Source organism: Anomaloglossus baeobatrachus, chromosome 3 (assembly GCF_048569485.1).
Source record: "Anomaloglossus baeobatrachus isolate aAnoBae1 chromosome 3, aAnoBae1.hap1, whole genome shotgun sequence".
In the NCBI taxonomy this organism is placed as follows: domain Eukaryota; kingdom Metazoa; phylum Chordata; class Amphibia; order Anura; family Aromobatidae; genus Anomaloglossus; species Anomaloglossus baeobatrachus.
Genome location: NC_134355.1, coordinates 648,556,365 through 648,576,487, shown reverse-complemented (window position 1 = coordinate 648,576,487; position 20,123 = coordinate 648,556,365). Strand labels below are relative to the sequence as shown.

The following is a 20,123-nucleotide window of genomic DNA, read 5'->3' as shown; positions in this document are numbered from 1 at the left end:
TTTTTCCTTGTTTTCTCTTCCAGGTCAGACAGAAAGGTATATGTCCATCATACATATTATATATATAATTTCTTTTTTTTTTTTAAGACCCCCATGTACCCAATTTTAGTGAACAACCCCTCCAGGATAGGATCCCTGGCATTAACCCATTACCCTACTAGGATTTGTACAGAGGGATTTAATAAACTGAATGATCCCATTAAGTGATTTCTATGCAAGGAGCCCTCCGGACTGGGAAACGGATTATATGAGGGATTTGTCTGCAGCGGATGTTGTTCCTTGGTGTCAGTACTGCATGTATCACACACAGGGGGGAGGCGGGTGATCGGGGGGCACAGACCAAACATCACTATCAGATCTAATTAACATTTCTGTAATTGGGATCCAATAACAATGTTGCACCATTTGCCTCCTGGTATGTTACTGCCGGCTGCAGAATGAGGTAACTGAAGATCTGTCAGTGAGCTCATTCTGTCTGTCCAATAGGAGAGTTTTTCTGCTGATTTATGACCAGATTACATTAGAGGTTCACATGGAGGAAAGAAATTACCTGTAAAAAGCAAAAAGATGCAACATTTGTAATTAAACCAAAATGCAAAAACTACTGTTAACCTCAATTACTGCATTTAAAGGGAATAATTTTCCTGAAAAAGCGGATGAGCCCCAGAATACACAGGACACGTCACCTGCTCACACAGTATACACACAGGACCTGTCAGCTGCTCATACAGTATACGCACAGGACCTGTCAGCTGCTCACACAGTATACACACAGGACCTGTCAGCTGCTCACACAGTATACACACAGGACCTGTCAGCTGCTCACACAGTATACACACAGGACCTGTCAGCTGCTCACACAGTATACACGCAGGACCTGTCACCTGCTCACACAGTATACACACAGGACCTGTCACCTGCTCACACAGTATACACACAGGACCTGTCACCTGCTCACACAGTATACACACAGGACCTGTCACCTGCTCACACAGTATACACACAGGACCTGTCAGCTGCTCACACAGTATACACACAGGACCTGTCAGCTGCTCACACAGTATACACACAGGACCTGTCAGCTGCTCACACAGTATACACACAGGACCTGTCAGCTGCTCACACAGTATACACACAGGACCTGTCAGCTGCTCACACAGTGTACACACAGGACCTGTCAGCTGCTCACACAGTATACATACAGAACCTGTCACCTGCTCACACAGTATACACACAGGACCTGTCAGCTGCTCACACAGTATACACGCAGGACCTGTCAGCTGCTCACACAGTATATGCGCGGAATTTCCAAGATGGCGGCGCGCATCTATATGCATTACAGCCGCTGTAATATGCGCTCCCATATGGTCATGAATGGGTTCTACTGCCAGCCTCCACACAGGTGATTCTCATGATCTTCTAATCTAATAGGCTTATATACCCTCTTTGTTGTAGGCTACGATGTACACACTTGCCCTGAGGAAGCCGCTGTGCGGCGATACGCGTGGGTCCCCCACGGTATTCTCTGTCCCCTGTGTACCTCCTTTGGCCTTGCTTATTTGCCTCGCTTACTTGCACATGGTATAGTTCTTTGCCATTATCTGGCTGCCACATTTTATATAGTGGTTGCCTGTGGAGGGATAACTGCTTGCCTTATATGTGGTCTGGGAGGTGATACTGCTCCACTGACATATATTGGTACTGTCTGCCGTCTATATATATATTTTCCTTTGGGATATGACTGTTTTTCATGGCCAGTGGGCACTGTTACTATATGGTTATATATATCTTCTAAGCAGGTTTTTCTGATTGTGTACAAGCCAGTTGGCATTGTGCATTTATGTGAGATATTTCATCAGCCTTTATACAATTTTGCATGATTTATAGGTTATATGTATGACGTCTTCATTATCGCATATTATTGCTCATGCTGTGTACATGACGGGGGTCACAAGGGGTTTCAGGCCGTGTTATCTTGTGTGTCACATTTTTTAGTGTTTTTATTCTTGCTGTTACAATAAAGACTGCCTTTTATATATATATATATATATATATATATATATATATATATATATATATATATATATATATATATATATATATATACTATTGTGGGTGTGCTCCCTGTTATATGTAGCTCTTTTCTTTATACATTGTTCTGCTCACACAGTATACGCACAAAACCTGTCACCTGCTCACACAGTATACGCACAGAACCTGTCACCTGCTCACACAGTATACGCACAGAACCTGTCACCTGCTCACCCAGTATACGCACAGAACCTGTCAGCTGCTCACACAGTGTACACGCAGGACCTGTCACCTGCTCAAACAGTATACACGCAGGACCTGTCACCTGCTCACACAGTATACACGCAGGACCTGTCACCTGCTCCCACAGTATACACGCAGGACCTGTCACCTGCTCCCACAGTATACACGCAGGACCTGTCACCTGCTCACACAGTATACACGCAGGACCTGTCACCTGCTCCCACAGTATACACGCAGGACCTGTCACCTGCTCCCACAGTATACACGCAGGACCTGTCACCTGCTCCCACAGTATACACGCAGGACCTGTCACCTGCTCACACAGTATACACGCAGGACCTGTCACCTGCTCACACAGTATACACGCAGGACCTGTCACCTGCTCACACAGTATACACGCAGAACCTGTCACCTGCTCACACAGTATACACGCAGGACCTGTCACCTGCTCACACAGTATACACGCAGAACCTGTCACCTGCTCACACAGTATACACGCAGGACCTGTCACCTGCTCACACAGTATACACGCAGGACCTGTCACCTGCTCACACAGTATACACGCAGGACCTGTCACCTGCTCCCACAGTATACACGCAGGACCTGTCACCTGCTCACACAGTATACACGCAGGACCTGTCACCTGCTCACACAGTATACACGCAGGACCTGTCACCTGCTCACACAGTATACACGCAGAACCTGTCACCTGCTCACACAGTATACACGCAGAACCTGTCACCTGCTCACACAGTATACACGCAGAACCTGTCACCTGCTCACACAGTATACACACAGAACCTGTCACCTGCTCACACAGTGTACACACAGAACCTGTCACCTGCTCACACAGTGTACACACAGAACCTGTCACCTGCTCACACAGTGTACACACAGGACCTGTCAGCTGCTCACACAGTGTACACACAGGACCTGTCACCTGCTCACACAGTATACACACAGAACCTGTCACCTGCTCACACAGTATACACACAGAACCTGTCACCTGCTCACACAGTATACACACAGAACCTGTCACCTGCTCACACAGTATACACACAGAACCTGTCACCTGCTCACACAGTATACACACAGAACCTGTCACCTGCTCACACAGTGTACACACAGGACCTGTCAGCTGCTCACACAGTGTACACACAGGACCTGTCAGCTGCTCACACAGTGTACACACAGGACCTGTCAGCTGCTCACACAGTGTACACACAGGACCTGTCAGCTGCTCACACAGTGTACACACAGGACCTGTCAGCTGCTCACACAGTGTACACACAGGACATGTCAGCTGCTCACACAGTGTACACACAGGACCTGTCAGCTGCTCACACAGTGTACACACAGGACCTGTCAGCTGCTCACACAGTGTACACACAGGACCTGTCAGCTGCTCACACAGTGTACACACAGGACCTGTCAGCTGCTCACACAGTGTACACACAGGACCTGTCAGCTGCTCACACAGTGTACACACAGGACATGTCAGCTGCTCACACAGTGTACACACAGGACATGTCAGCTGCTCACACAGTGTACACACAGGACCTGTCAGCTGCTCACACAGTATACACACAGGACCTGTCAGCTGCTCACACAGTATACACACAGGACCTGTCAGCTGCTCACACAGTATACACACAGGACCTGTCAGCTGCTCACACAGTGTACACACAGGACCTGTCAGCTGCTCACACAGTGTACACACAGGACATGTCAGCTGCTCACACAGTGTACACACAGGACATGTCAGCTGCTCACACAGTGTACACACAGGACATGTCAGCTGCTCACACAGTGTACACACAGGACATGTCAGCTGCTCACACAGTGTACACACAGGACATGTCAGCTGCTCACACAGTGTACACACAGGACATGTCAGCTGCTCACACAGTGTACACACAGGACATGTCAGCTGCTCACACAGTGTACACACAGGACCTGTCAGCTGCTCACACAGTGTACACACAGGACCTGTCAGCTGCTCACACAGTGTACACACAGGACCTGTCAGCTGCTCACACAGTATACACACAGGACATGTCAGCTGCTCACACAGTGTACACACAGGACATGTCGTGCACCGAGCACAGGTATAACCGGTCACCTGCTCACACAGTGTACAGACACAGGACAGCCGTGGCCGCACAGCCGGGTAATCGTCACCAGGGCACGTACATGTCCCCGTCCTCCTCCCCAGTACTAACCTCCGGCACCGCCGCCGTCTCTGCTCCTCTTCCTGCCGCTGCCAGTCTCTCCGTGCCCCGTCTCTACCTCTGACTACAGGAAGCCACACAGGACAAACCAGCTCCGAGTGCGCACTCGTCACCGCGGCCCAATGACAAGGTGCTGCGCTGACAGTGGAGGCGGGCGGGCGGGCGCGGGCAGGTGCAGCGTTGTTCTGTAGGTTGACGTATAGTAGCTGTGAGAATTTTACTGCGGGCGGGCTGTAATAGAAATTTTCCTTGCGCAACAGGTTGCCGGGGGGGAAGAATACAAGGCGCCCCCTACAGACTGGTACCGGTTCTGCCCTGTGTTCACTCGTGACTAACAGCATCATTAGCACATTACAAAAGTGAACAAACTGGCAGCAGGGGGTGTGGCTTCCACTAACGTCCGTCACACCAGGCTCCTCCTGGTACTCCACAAGCTCCTCCTACTCCTCTCTGGAGACGGGGGTCATATTTTCGTGCTGCGCCTGGTGCATTGTGGGAAGAAGGAGGTGGGGCGGTATAAATAGGCTGGGAGGACGGGAACGCGGCCATTATTCTCTCACACAGCGATGTAGATAGTCATGAAAAGACATATGTCCTCTGTCTAATGCAGCCATTTTCCTCTCACGCGGAGAGGAAGACATTCATGTAGAGACTTATTAGGTGGCGTGTAGGATACAGCTAGGCTATATTCCTCTCAGACAGGGAGGCAAACAGTCATGAAGAGACTTATGAGGCGACCTGCGATACAGTTAGGCTATTTTCCTCACAGACAGGGAGGCAGACAGTCATGAAGAGACTTATGTCCTCTGTCTAATGCAGCCATTTTCCTCTCACATGGAGAGGCAGACAGTCATGTAGAGACTTATTAGGCGGCGTGTAGGATACAGTTAGGCTATATTCCTCACACAGACTCAGACCATCATAAAGACTTATGAGGCGACATGCGATACAGTTAAGCTATTTTCCTCTCAGACAGGGAGGCAGACCGTCATGAAGAGACTTATGAGGCGACCTGCGATTCAGTTAGGCCATTTTCCTCTCAGGGAGGCAGACAGTCATGAAGAGACTTATGTCCTTTGTCTAATGCAGCCATTTTCCTCACACGGAGAGGCAGACAGTCATGTAGAGACTTATGAGGCGGCGTGTAGGATACAGTTAGGCTATATTCCTCACACACAGAGAGGCAGACCATTATAAAGACTTATGAGGCGACCTGCGATACAGTTAAGCTATTTTCCTCTCAGACAGGGAGGCAGACAGTCATGAAGAGACTTATGAGGCGACCTGCGATACAGTTGGCCATTTTCCTCTCAGGGAGGCAGACAGTCATGAAGAGACTTATGTCCTTTGTCTAATGCAGCCATTTTACTCTCACACGGAGAGACAGACAGTCATGTAGAGACTTATGAGGCGGCGTGTAAGATACAGTTAGGCTATATTCCTCACACACAGAGAGGTAGACCGTCATAAAGACTTATGAGGCGACCTGCGATACAGTTAAGCTATTTTCCTCTCAGACAGGGAGGTAGACGGTCATGAAGAGACTTATGAGGCGACCTGCGATACAGTTAGGCCATTTTCCTCAGACAGGGAGGCAGACATGAAGAGACTTATGAGGCGACCTGCGATACAGTTAGGCTATTTTCCTCTCAGATAGGGAGGCAGACAGTCATGAAGAGACTTATGAAGCTCCTAGAATAAAGTTAGGCCATTTTCCTCTCAGACAGGGAGGCAGACAGTCATGAAGAGACTTATGTCCTCTGTCTAATGCAGCCATTTTCCTCTCACACGGAGAGGCAGACAGTCATGTAGAGACTTATGAGGCGGCGTGTAGGATACAGTTAGGCTATATTCCTCACACACAGAGAGGCGGACCGTCATAAAGACTTATGAGGCGACCTGCGATACAGTTAAGCTATTTTCCTCGCAGACCGTTAGGCAGACAGTCATGAAGAGACTTATGAGGCGACCTGCGATACAGTTAGGCCATTTTCCTCTCAGACAGGGATGCAGACAGTCATGAAGAGACTTATAAGGCGACCTGCGATACAGTTCGGCCTTTTTTCTCTCAGACAGGGAGGCAGACAGTCATGAAGAGACTTATAAGGCGAACTGCAGATACAATTAGGCCATTTTCCTGTCAGACAGGGAGGCAGACCGTCATGAAGAGACTTATGTCCTCTGTCTAATGCAGCCATTTTCCTCTCACACGGAGAGGCACTGGCAGACAGTAGAGACTTATGAGGCGGCGTGTAGGATATTAGGCTATATTCCTCAGAGAGGGAGGCAGACAGTCATGAAGAGACTTATTAGGCGAATTGCAGAAATACAGTTAGGCCATTTTCCTCTCAGACAGGGAGGCAGACAGTCATGAAGAGACTTATGTCCTCTGTCTAATACAGCCATTTTCCTCTCACACAGAGAGACACTCCTGAAGAAAGTTATGAGGCGACGTGCAGATACAGTTAGACCATTTTCCTCTCAGACAGGGATGCAGACAGTCTTGAAGAGACATATTAGTCATATATGTCATGACTATATAGTATATAGTCATGAGCACACTGCAGTTTTTTCGTTCGTTAACAAAACTGCTCCCTCTGGCAGACTGACAACTGTAAATACTGCGTTTGACAAAAAAACCAAAAACAGTTTTTTCCAGCAATTTTGCTGTGATTTTATTACTGCGTTTTTTAAAGGAAAAACAAAATATAATAGGATAATTGATAGAAAGAACATATATAATGCATAGATGGAAAGAACATATAGAATAAATTGAACATATAGAATAGATAAGGAAAACCAGAGAATAGACAGAAATAACAGAATAGAGAGATAGCTTGCTTGGCCAGCAGTTTTTTTATTTAATGAGAGAGAGATGTTTTGAAATCCACCGCTCTTCATGAATTTGACAAGCAGTGGTCGTCACGCTCCTCTCCTGGACTAGCTCCTCCATCTTTTTCAGAGTTTGGCAAAAATGTCTTCAAAACGCCAAAAGTCACATAAATTTGATGAAGCCTCAAGTTTTGCAAATTATGCAACTTTTCATAACTTTACGCCAGAATACTGAAGAAATAGCTTTGATGAATCAGACCCAATATTCTGTGAAAATTCCTAATGCTAAAAAGAGTTATCAAAAAGTCGTATCTACCCAACGATAGTGCTGGTGAAAACTTCCCATGGCCGCAAGAAGTGCACAGTATACAGCTCTAGAACAGTGCAGATCCGTACTCTGTAGTGGCTGTTTTTGTTTGGCAATAAATTAATAATTGCTTTGTATTCCATTTTTGGAGGCAAATATTTCAAGAACATTACATGCCACAGAACTGAAACCCAACCCCTTCATGACTAATGATGTACTGGTATGTCATCGGTCATGTCGTGGTAATCACCGCCGGCTGCTGCGATGAGCCGGTGGTGATCCATGCACATGTCTGATGATGTGAACAGCAGACATGTGGGGCTAACAGGCGCAGGTGGATTCGCTATCCACCTGCGCGCCACTTCGTTTTCGCTGTCAAAATGTGACAGCTGGGCTAAAAGTTCATATCACTCCCCATTTTCCCCCCAAAAATATACACAAATTTGGTATCGCCCAATCAATATAAAATCAGTCTGATCGGTAGATGGCAGAGTGTCGAGAAAAAAACCGCCAAAATTACGTATATTTGGTCCCCGCATGAATTTTTTAAAATGCAAAAACGTAGCATTTGCACAAAAAAGGTATAATTAAAAACGCCTGCTCAAGACGCCAAAAATAAGCCATCAAGGACCCTAGATCCCGAAAAATTAGAATGTTTCGGGTCTCGGAAAATGGGCTACTGTTTTTTTTGGGCAAACTTCTGAAATTTTTTTTAACCCATTATATAAAATTATACATGTTTGGTGTCTACGAACTCGTACGGATCTGAGGCATTGCATCAATTTATCAGTTTTACCATATAGTAAGCACTGAATAAAATACCCCAAAAACCATCATGCAATCACACTTTTTTTTGCAATTTCATCCCACTTGGAATTTTTTTTCCCATTTTGCACTACACTATATAGTAAAACTAATGGTTTCATTCAAAAGTACAACTCGTCCAACAAAAAACAAGCTCTTACATGGCAAGATTGATTGAAGGGGTTAAGGCTGCTTTCCCAATTTCTGCACCTACTATGTAAATTAGGTTACTTGCGTTTTTAAAACTTCACTGTTGAGGACCTATAGGACTCATAAAGTGGCCACAAATTTAATATATTTTACTGGCTTAGGGGGACAAAAATATTTCAATAAAACAACCTTTATTATTGATATTTCACATTTATTTATGACACCTCCACCAAAATAAAATTATTGGTAAGCCTACCAAGTCAATATATCGCTTGGATACTGATATAGGGATAAATGTTTTCAGATATACTGTAAATAGGACAGGGTATAATAATAATAATATTTATTCACTTATATAGCGCCATTAATTCCAAAGCACTTTACATACATCAGCAACACTGTCCCTATTGAGGCTCACAATCTAAGGTCCCTCTCTGTATGTCTTTGGAGTGCGGAAGGAAGCCGGAGTACCTGGAGAAAACCCACGCAAACACGGGGAGAACATACAAATTGAAAAACTGCATTGCTAACCACTGAGCCACGGGTATCAAGACCTCAGTTATCACCCTGATATTTAATTTTTATAAAGTTGGGGAGCCAACAGGACAGATTTATTCCTATTAACCCCTTCATCCTCGGGCGATTTTCCGTCTTTCGTGTTTTTTGTTGTTTTTTTTGCTCCCCTTCTTCTGAGAACCGTAACTTTTTTATTTTAACATCAATTTTGCCATATGAGGGCTTGTTTTTTGCGGGACGAGTTGTACTTTTAAAATAAACCACAGGCTTTACCATATAGTGTACTGGAAAACGTAAAAAAAAATTCCAAGTGCATTAAATGATAATTTATAATGGAACAATAGCAGCAATTGATACAATAATGAAGCACATGTGCCATAAGTAAAAGGAAATATATGCTATCAGTGAAAGGTTTATGCGGAAACTTCTAACTAGCTTGGTCTATATGTGGATATACAAGAAATAGGTTCAGGGTATAGCATGTGATCCAGATGGCAAGGTCATAGATACTGTGCAAAAAGTTCAAGAAGGGATTGGTGCAATATACACAAACACCTATATTGAGAAATGTACTCATAGAGAAGCATTTAATAAAGTAGAATCCTCGTAGCTAAATCCTGACGTATATATTGATAAATAATGTATCTCCTGGGTATTGTGAAATTAATTTAAGAAGGGATTGGGGCAATATATAGAATTAATTATATTGATTATTGCGTTCATAGATGAGCACTCAATTAATTAAGTTCATAGACAAATTATGATCCTATCCTTTCCCTCACAAAATTTGATATGAGGATATAGTAGAGTGCATTAATAGGGATAAATGTATCCTGTTGGCTCCCCAACTATAAAAATTCAAAATTTGCCTTTGTGCGGATTTTCATAAATTGTGAGAATCGCTTTGTTGTAATATACAAGTGAATGAGGGCGATAACTGAGGAGGTCTTGATGCCCTGTTCTATATACAGTACAGACCAAAAGTTTGGACACACATTCTCATTCAAAGATTTTTCTTTATTTTCATGACTGAAAATTGTAGATTCACATTGAAGGCATCAAAACTATGAATTAACACATGTGGAATGAAATACTTAAAAAAGTGTGAAACAACTGAAAATATGTCATATTCTAGGTTCTTCAAAGTAGCCACCTTTTGCTTTGATTTCTGCTTTGCACTCTCTTGGCACACTCCATTTAGTTATGGGCATAAAAGTTAAAAAAATTCCCATTCTGATAATTATTGCTGGGTCCAGTGATTGGATCCCCACGATCTGTATGTGATCTCCTATCCTATGGAGAGGTTGTTACTTGTGTAACCGGATTACCCCTTCAAGGGGAAATTCAGTCATATGTGTAAGTGTTAACGTTCAGAGTAATGGACAGATTTTTTCTCTCAGATGTCATATTAGTTACTTCCATTTTTTCTCGTCCCTATTTTTTCTCACTGAAGCAGTTAGATTGTCTGAACTATTTTATCCATTGGCTCTTAACAATGTATCAGCTAAAAACCTCATCTTCAAGATCCGATCCCAATATGTAGTAGGTGTAATAATAATATTAGGAAATACCTCCAAATAGAAATGTAGTATAGTTCTTCTAATTCACAACTGTATGTCGCTTCATGTTCAGGGCATTGCAGGACCGTTGGTATTCATGGTTCCAACCACACAGATAGTGATTTAGTTAGTTGCTAGTCTAACTTTCTATCTTCATAATTTCTTCTGTACCCACATATACTTTAGAGTCAGATCTGCAAATGGATGAGCATAGGACCTGCTTGGAATTTCATGGGCTAGTGACATGGATCCGTTTTAAAAAGTGATGTGTTGGATGGATCAATGAGGCACTATGGGTTAGTGTGCAGTCCAAGAAAATTCTGTGTGCCATTCGTCTGCTGTCCGATTTACACAAGCTGATAGGAGAAGCTGGAGAAACCCCAAACTGATGGTAAAAACTGACTGCCTGAGTGTGTATAATATTCAGGACAGAAGAAGTGACAACCAAAATAAATAATAAAATATCCTTTCTTTGTCGCTCTATTGGGAGACCCAGACAATTGGGTGTATAGGCTATGCCTCCGGAGGCCGCACAAAGTATTACACTTAAAAGTGTTAAGCCCCTCCCCTTCTGCCTATACACCCCCCGTGCTCCCACGGGCTCCTCAGTTTTTTGCTTTGTGCGAAGGAGGTCAGACACGCACAGCACAGCTCCACAGATTGGTCAGCAGCAGCTGCTGACCATGTCGGATGGAAGAAAAGTGGGCCCATATAGGGCCCCCAGCATGCTCCCTTCTCACCCCACTCTTGTCGGCGGTGTTGTTAAGGTTGAGGTATCCATTGCGGGTACGGAGGCTGGAGCCCACATGCTGTTTTCCTTCCCCATCCCCCTCAGGGCTCTGGGTGAAGTGGGATCTTACCGGTCTCCAGGCACTGAGTCCGTGCTCCATCCACAGCTCCTAAGACTCTGCTGGATAGGAGCCGGGTATCGTTCAGGGACATGGCCCTGCTACTTGAAGGTACTCTGTGTCCCTGTGGGGACCGCGCACAGCAACACTCCAGCATTGCTGGGTGTGCTAGTGCACCGGGGACCGCGGCGCTGACCGGGTTAATGTGCCATTACACACTCAGCGTCGCTGAGTGTGTTTATGTAGAGGGACTACCGTACTACCGCCGCCGCCATGTTTTTTAACACTGAGGCGCGGCTGGGACTTGTAGTGCGCCGGGGACTTCCGCGCGGCCGCGCTTTTATGGCAGCCGCGCTCATTACTTGAGTCCCCGGCTTGTACGGCCTAGTGTTTCCTCCTCCCGCCCACAGCCCTGACAGGCAGGGGAAGGGCGGGACGCTTTACAGACGAGCTGCAGTGAGGGCTGGAGCATGCTTTGCATACTCCACTCCCCTCACTGCACTGTGAGGCACCAGTTCCCGCACTTTCTAAGGGTCACGCCCACGGCTTCCTCCTCTCTCAGGACGCCGGCAGCCATGCCATTACACACTCAGCATCGCTGAGTGTGTTTATGTAGGGAGACTACCGCGCTGACCGCCGCCGCCATGTTTTGACACTGAGGCGCGGCTGGGACTTGTAGTGCGCCGGGGACTTCCGCGCGGCCGCGCTTTTACGGCGGCCGCGTTTATTACTCGAGTCCCCGGCTTTTGCGGCCTAGTCTTTCTTCTTCCCGCCCACAGCCCTGACAAGCAGGGGAAGGGCGGGACGCTGCACAGGATGAGCAGCACTGAGGGCTGGAGCATGCTTTGCATACTCCACCCCCCTCACTGTCCTCTCCTCAGAAGCCGGCAGCCATTCCTGTCAGCTCCTTGAATGCTGCAGAGGGGGACAAATTCTGACAGACCCAGGCAGGGACCCTGGTGGCCTCACAACCGCTTTATGCGGGGGGTATGCAGCATCTGTGGTGCTAGCCACATTTGTGCAGGAGTGTAATTTTAAATCATATGTTTATAAGATATGCTTTACACTGTATGGTGCACAGTTGATTCTGTATATATATTGTGTTGCTCAGGGAAGTCAACAGCATGGCGCCCATAAAAGGCAGGAGCGCCAAACCACAGGCTTACTATGCTGCATGTGCCGCATGTACGACCCCTCTGCCGGCAGGATCCACTGAGCAATCCAGACCGGTATCTCAGCACAGGGGCACTGTTGAATCATTGCTCCCTGGCCCACCTCAGTTGGACCAGAGGTCTCCCCGGGGTGTCTCATAGATCCCAGAGTGAGGTCTCTGATACAGACCCCAGCCCCTGACCGTCTAAGCGAGCTCGCTGGGAAATTCCCTCGACATCTTCATATTGGTCAGGGTCTCAGCGGGGGGAATCCCTGGATGATGAAGCGGAGACAGCTGATCAGGATTCTGATCCTGAGGCCGCTCTCAATCTTGATACGCCTGACGGGGACGCCATAGTGAACGATCTTATAGCGTCTATCAATCAAAGATGCCACTCACAGGCAGATGGAGCTCTGGTTGAAATCCATCTATGAAGCTATCAGCGCTTCTTTTACACCAGCATTTGCAGCCGTATGGGTGCTACAAGCTATCTCAGCAGGTCAAGCGCAAATTGACGCAGCCACACAGACGTCGGCATTTGCGTCTTACGCTATTAATGCTGTCCTGGACTCTGCGAGCCGTATGGCGGTTGCTTCCGCCAATTCGGTGGTACTCTGCAGGGCCTTGTGGCTACGGAACTGGAAGGCAGATTCTGCTTCCAAAAAAGCGTTTAACCAGTTTGCCAATTTCTGGCGACCGACTGTTTGGCGAACGTTTGGATGAAATCATCAAACAATACAAGGGAAAGGATACATCTTTACCCCAGCCCAAACCGAACAGACCCCAACAGAGGATGGGGCAGTCGAGGTTTCGGTTCTTTCGGGGCGCGGGCAGGTCCCAATTCTCCTCGTCCAAAAGGCCTCTGAATAGATCAAGGGCTCTCCGATTCATGGCGGTCTAAGTCAAAAAGACCACCGGAGGTGCCGCTACCAAAGCGGCTTCTTGATGGCTTTCGGTCTCCTCAATCCGCATCCTCGGTTGGTGGCAGGCTTTCCCGCCTTTGCGACTCCTGGCTGCCAAGGGTAAAAGACCGTTGGGCGAGAGACATTCTGTCTCACGGTTACAAGTTAGAGTTCGCCTCTCGTCCCCCGACTCGATTCTTCAGGTTATCCCCGCCTCCCGAGCGAGCCGAGGCTCTTCTGCAGGCGCTGGGCACCCTGAGGGCAGAAGGAGTGGTGGTCCCTGTTCCTCTTCAGCAACAGGGTCACGGGTTTTTCTCCAACCTGTTTGTGGTTACAAAGAAGGACGGGTCTTTCCGTCCTGTCCTGGACCCGTAACTGCTCAACAAACACGTATAGACCAGACGGTTCCGGATGGAAACCCTCCGCTCCGTCATCGACTCAATGTCCCCAGAAGATTTCCTTGCATCGATCGATATCAAAGATGCTTTTCTCCACGTACCGGTGGCTCCAGAGCACCAACGCTTCTTGCGCTTCACCATAGGAGACGAACACCTGCAGTTCGTGGCACTGCAGTTCGGCCTGGCTACAGCCCCACGGGTTTTCACCAAGGTCAGGGCTACAGTAGTTGCGGTCCTCCACTCTCAGGGTCACTCGGTGATCCCTTACTTGGACGATCTGCTGATCAAGGCACCCTCTCAAGAGGCATGCCAACACAGCCCCGACGCTTCTCTGGGGGCTCTCCAGAGTTTCGGGTGGATCATCAATTTTCCAAAGTCAAATCTGACACCAGCCCAATCGCTGACATATCTTGGCATGGAGTTTCATACCCTATCGGCGATAGTGAAGCTTCCGCTGATCAACAAGCGTTCACTACAGAAAGGGGTGCAATCTCTCCTTCAAGGTCAAGCACACCCCTTGAAGGGCCTCATGCACTTCCTGGGGAAGATGGTGGCAGCAATGGAGGCAGTTCCTTTCGCGCAGTTTCACCTGCGTCCTCTTCATTGGGACATCCTACGCAAATAGGACAGGAAACCGACGTCCCTCGACAGGAACGTCTCCCTCTCTCAGGCAACCAAAGCTTCCCTTAGGGGGTGGCTTTCTTCCCACTTCATTATCGCATGGGAAATCCTTCCTACCCCCATCCTGGGAGGTGGTCACAACGGACGCGAGTCTGTCAGGGTGGGGAGCAGTCTTTCTCCACCACAGGGCTCAGGGTACGTGGACTCAGCAAGAGTCCTCGCTTCAGATCAATGTTCTGAAGATCAGGGCAGTGTATCTTGCTCTAAAAAGTGTTCCAGCAGTGGCTGGAAGGCAAGCAGATCCGAATTCAGTCGGACAACTCCACAGTGGTGGCTTACATCAACCACCAAGGCGGAACACGCAGTCGGCAAGCTTTCCAGGAAGTCCGGCGGATTTTGATGTGGGTGGAAGCCACGGTCTCCACCATCTCCGCAGTTCACATCCCGGGCGTCGAAAACTGGGAAGCAGACTTTCTCAGTCGCCAGGGCATGGACGCAGGGGAATGGTCTCTTCACCCGGGCGTGTTTCAGGAGATCTGTTGCCGCTGAGGGAGGCCGGACGTCGACCTAATGGCGTCCCGGCACAACAACAAGGTCATGGCATTCATGGCACGCTCTCACGATCACAGAGCTATGGCGGCAGACGCCTTAGTTCGGAATTGGTCGCAGTTTCAACTCCCTTATGTGTTTCCTCCGCTGGCACTGTTGCCCAGAGTGTTACGCACGATCAGGGCCGACTGCCGCCGCGCCATCCTCGTCACTCCAGACTGGCCGAGGAGGTCGTGGTACCCGGATCTGTGGCATCTCACGGTAGGCCAAACGTGGGCACTACCAGTCCGACCAGACTTGCTGTCTCAAGGGCCGTTTTTCCATTTGAATTCTGCGGCCCTCAACCTGACACTGTGGCCATTGAGTCCTAGATCTAGCGTCTTCAGGATTATCTCAAGAGGTCATTGCCACTATGAGACAGGTTAGGAAACCAACGTCCGCCAAGATCTACCACAGGACGTGGAAAAATTTCCTGTCGTGGTGCTCTGCTCGGGGTTTTTCTCCCTGGCCTTTTGCCTTGCCCATTTTTCTGTCCTTCCTTCAATCTGGACTGGAAAAGGGTTTGTCGCTCGGCTCCCTTAAGGGACAAGTCTCAGCGCTCTCTGTGTTTTTTCCAGTAGCGCCTAGCCAGACTTCCACAGGTATGCACGTTCCTGCAGGGGGTTGTCACATCGTTCATCCTTACAAGCGGCCGTTAGAACCCTGGGATCTGAACGGGGTGCTGATGGTTCTTCAGAAACCACCATTCGATCCAATAAGGGATATTTCTTTCTCACGCCTTTCGCAGAAAGTGATTTTCCTAGTAGCAGTCACTTCACTTCGGAGAGTGTCTGAGCTAGCAATGTTGTCGTGCAAAGCCCCTTTCCTGGTGTTCACCAGGACAAGGTGGTTCTGCGTCCGGTTCTGGAATTTCTCCCAAGGGTGGTACCCCCCTTTCATCTCAATCAGGATATCTCCTTACCCTCTTTTTGTCATCATCCAGTTCACCAATGTGAAAAGGATTTGCACTGGTTAGATCTGGTGAGAGCACTCAGGCTCTACATTTCTCGTACGGCGCCCCTGCGCCGCTCGGATGCACTCTTTGTCCTTGTCGCTGGCCAGCGTAAAGGGTCACAGGCTTCCAAATCAACCCTGGCCCGGTGGATCAAGGAACCAATTCTCGAAGCTTACCGGGCTGCCGGTTCCCTCAGGGCTCTAGGCCCATTCTACCAGAGCCGGGGGCGCGTCCTGGGCTTTGAGGCACCAGGCTACGGGTCAGCAGGTGTGTCAGGCGGCTACCTGGTCGAGCCTGCACACTTTCACGAAACACTATCAGGTGCATACCTATGCTTCGACGGATGCCAGCCTAGGTAGACGAGTCCTTCAGGCGGCGGTTGCCCACCTGTAGGAAGAGGCCGTTTTACGGCTCTATTACGAGGTATTATTTTACCCACCCAGGGATTGCTTTTGGACATCCCAATTGTCTGGGTCTCCCAATAGAGCGACAAAGAAGAAGGGAATTTTGTTTACTTACCGTAAATTCCTTTTCTTCTAGCTCTAATTGGGAGACCCAGCACCCGCCCCTGTTTTTTTGTGTACACATGTTGTTCATGTTGTTTGGTTTCAGTTCTCTGATATTCCTTCGGATTGAATCTACTTTACACCAGTTTATAATCTTTTCCTCCTTCTTGCTTTTGCACCAAAACTGAGGAGCCCGTGGGAGCACGGGGGGTGTATAGGCAGAAGGGGAGGGGCTTAACACTTTTAAGTGTAATACTTTGTGCGGCCTCCGGAGGCATAGCCTATACACCCAATTGTCTGGGTCTCCCAATTAGAGCTAGAAGAAAAGGAATTTACGGTAAGTAAACAAAATTCCCTTCTTTTATTAATAATTATAAAATTCATTAAAAAGCAAAAATTGCCACACTAGTTGGTTACATAGATACAGCCTGATAAAGATATAAAATACTCAGTACAAGTCAGGGAGGATATCACTACGTACAAACATGATAATCCTATCAAGGAACTTCATCCAGGTCTTCCTACTTATTATCTCATTCTGAAAATTCACAAAAATGCCCTAGCTACACCCCCACAACAGATTAGCAGCTTTCTGCCTATGTTTTCATATATTTTTATTAAAACAAGGTTAACAGAATAACATCAAATCCACACAATCAAGATATTATGCGTAGCATGCCATTATTTCAATACATGTGGAGATCTATTGTATGAATAAAACTTTTTTATCTGGGGGGAAAGAGGTATAGGAAAAGAGAAGGGAGTGGGGAGGGGGAGGTAAAGTAATTACTTTATTGGGGATGAAAAGTGGGAGGAGGGTGGAGGCAAGGAAAAACAAGGTGAAGAGGGAGTGGGTAAAAGGAAGAACAATTAACGTAAACAAATCTCAACCATGTTAACAGGCTTCCATTCTAGGAATATAAGCATATTGTCAAGAAAGCATGACTGAAGGTTTAAATAAAAGGATTCATGCTATGAAAAGGTTTTTAAGTAGTTATAAATAATATTTATTTATGTAATACCTTATATAAAACTATTCCAGTCATCCCATCTTCGTTAATAGGAGTCAAAGGCATTGTTAATGGTAGCAAAGTACTTCTCGAAGTTGTTGTGAAGAGAAGTTGTCTCTACGACCTCAGAGATAGTGGGCACCATAGGTTTCTTCCAATTAGAAGCTATAAGATTTCTAGTAACTAGAAATAAATGAGTTAGGATAGGCTTAGAGTAGAATTATCGTTCATTGCAGGTGTAATGTGAGGATTGCATTATCAATTCTGTCTTTCCCTAGAGTATGGCGTTTGATGGTGAAACCATTGGCCCCAGGATGCTTCTATTCTTCATGTAGTGTTTCTCCAGTGTGGTCAGTATGTATTTCCCATAAGTTTCATGTGATGTGCGGTCGGATCTTGCAGGAGGAAAGGAAAAAGAAAAACCAGTTTGTCATGGTTGTTTTCGTTGGTTTTAAGAATAAACTCTCAATTCTCATAGAGGTTGAATTCCTCTGTATACTGGCAATGGCTGACCACAAAATCCCTTTCTCTTGATATTGTAATTCCACTTACCATAAACCGATGAGTGGAAAATATAGACGGCTATAGAGATACATAACATTCAATAGGTGCAGTTCCCCGCTTATGGATATATAAATGTCATTTAAATCAATAATCTATTTTCTGTACACTTGTACTTAATGATGTCACAAATGTTTCAAAACATGTTTGATTCTTTGAGGTGATTTGTCTGCAATATTTATGGGGTGTTTTTTTTCAGCAAAATTGCAGCTCTAAAATAATCCTGTAGCTCTAAAATAGCCACACAAAAGCTAAAGAAATGTATGAGAATTGCTGTCGCACAACATGTAATCATCAGACAGAAATGTAAATTGCAGACAAATTGCATGAAAGACACAGTTGCACGAAATCCGCATTTAAGTCTATGGTAAGAGTCACAAAAGAAAATCAAACGTATTTAGAAACTTTTGTGACTTTCACAATCGCAAGACGAAACCATGGGAAATCATTACATGCAATCTCAGTATTATGCAACAAATGTCATGGATATCCCATCCAAATTTTGCAGGGAAACTGCTGATTCAAGTGCGAATTTGAGTGATATTGCAGGAGAGTACAGAAAAAAATTCCAGTGACACATCTGGTGTGGCTTTCGGGCAAAGTTCAGCTGCTGCATGAGAACTCGTGCCTGAAAGTCAACATTTAACCTGAGGATTTACATACAGCACCTTCCCCACATGGTGATGGAGCCATTGACGGTGTCTGTTACGAGGGGGACCCGGGGAAGCGTGCCAAGATGGGAAATGGACAGCTTCCGCCGGTCAAGGTCCACTGTGCGGTGTAAGGGACCACTGCTATGGTCAGGAAAGAGTGAGCGGGTTGCTACTAGTGATCGTCTGGAATGTCACAGACGATCTATGTACACCTGTCCGCCCTAACCCGTGAGGGTTGTATGGCTCGGGGCTTCTCGATCGGTGTACCTGTTGCACGGGGACGCACAGAGGTGCCTACGCACGTGTGCCAGCGGGAGTCACAGGATATGGCACGAGGGTAGCACAGAGGTGCCCACGCACGTGTGCTTTCAATAACCAGGTGAGTCCAGTGGAGACTCAAGGAGCTCACCTGGGACAGGAACACGGCCTGTTAAAGGAGATACTGCAAGACAAAAACACGGCCTGCAAACCAGGTGCTGCCTGAGCAGCAAGGGCAAAGCCCACAAAAGACAATGCCTGAGCAGTGGCGTGGCAGCACGCTGCCAGACATCCAAACATAGAAGGACGGTCGCGCGCCGCCATGATGGCAGGGGGAGCTTTTAAGGAGGTGTAGCTCCACCCAAGGGCGGGCGCGAGATGGACGTGACCCAATCAGGATTCGTGACGTCTTGGCCCGGCCAGTCAAGATTAAGCACACCACCAGCCTCGTTATCGGGCCGTGTGATATCAGTGAGCGAATCAGAAGACGTCACGTGGGGCACATACTCCTCTTCCTGCCTCTGGGTCATAAAGGCGGGATCCTCGGTTTCACAATGTGCAGAGATAAGGGAAGTCTTGCTGCTTCCCTGAGTATCCATCCTTTGCACACTGCGCAACCTCCCTGACCCTCTGTGATGCTGAGCAGGAGGGCTCGTGGCAGACAAGGGATGGGAGACCACTCCATTCCTTGCAAGGGGAGAACCACTAGGTGTCACCCTTCTGCTGCGTCTCCAAGGAGGCAGCTCCTGCAGACTGCGCAGTCTCCCAGACCTTTGGTGCTGCTGAGCAGGAGGGCTTGTGGCAGACAAGGAATGGGGGACCACCTCATTCCTTGGAACAGGAGAGCCACGAGGTGTAACAGGTGTCTATGGGAAGCTGCCCACAATATATGTTTTCTTAAGATCATCTGACCGGTTTTTCCTGAAGTTATAATTATCTCGATGACTGATGATGTGTAATACATTTTATGTAATAGGTTTTTTTTGTCCTGGTGAAC

The 20,123-nt window shown here is 47.2% G+C and overlaps 1 protein-coding gene across 3 annotated transcripts in view; it reads right to left on the bottom strand.

Annotated features, from left to right (window-relative positions):
- The window catches only part of ITSN2 (intersectin 2), a 295,187-nt gene extending 290,338 nt beyond the window's left edge, over positions 1–4,849 (bottom strand). For 2 of the 3 annotated variants that reach the window (XM_075341157.1, XM_075341158.1), the window contains exon 1: positions 4,497–4,847. The gene's annotated coding sequence lies outside the window, so the exon portion shown is untranslated. Of the gene's footprint in view, positions 1–4,496 lie in introns of all 3 variants that reach the window. The other variant, XM_075341160.1, reaches the window with a different exon arrangement.
- Between the last annotated feature and the right edge of the window lie 15,274 nt (positions 4,850–20,123).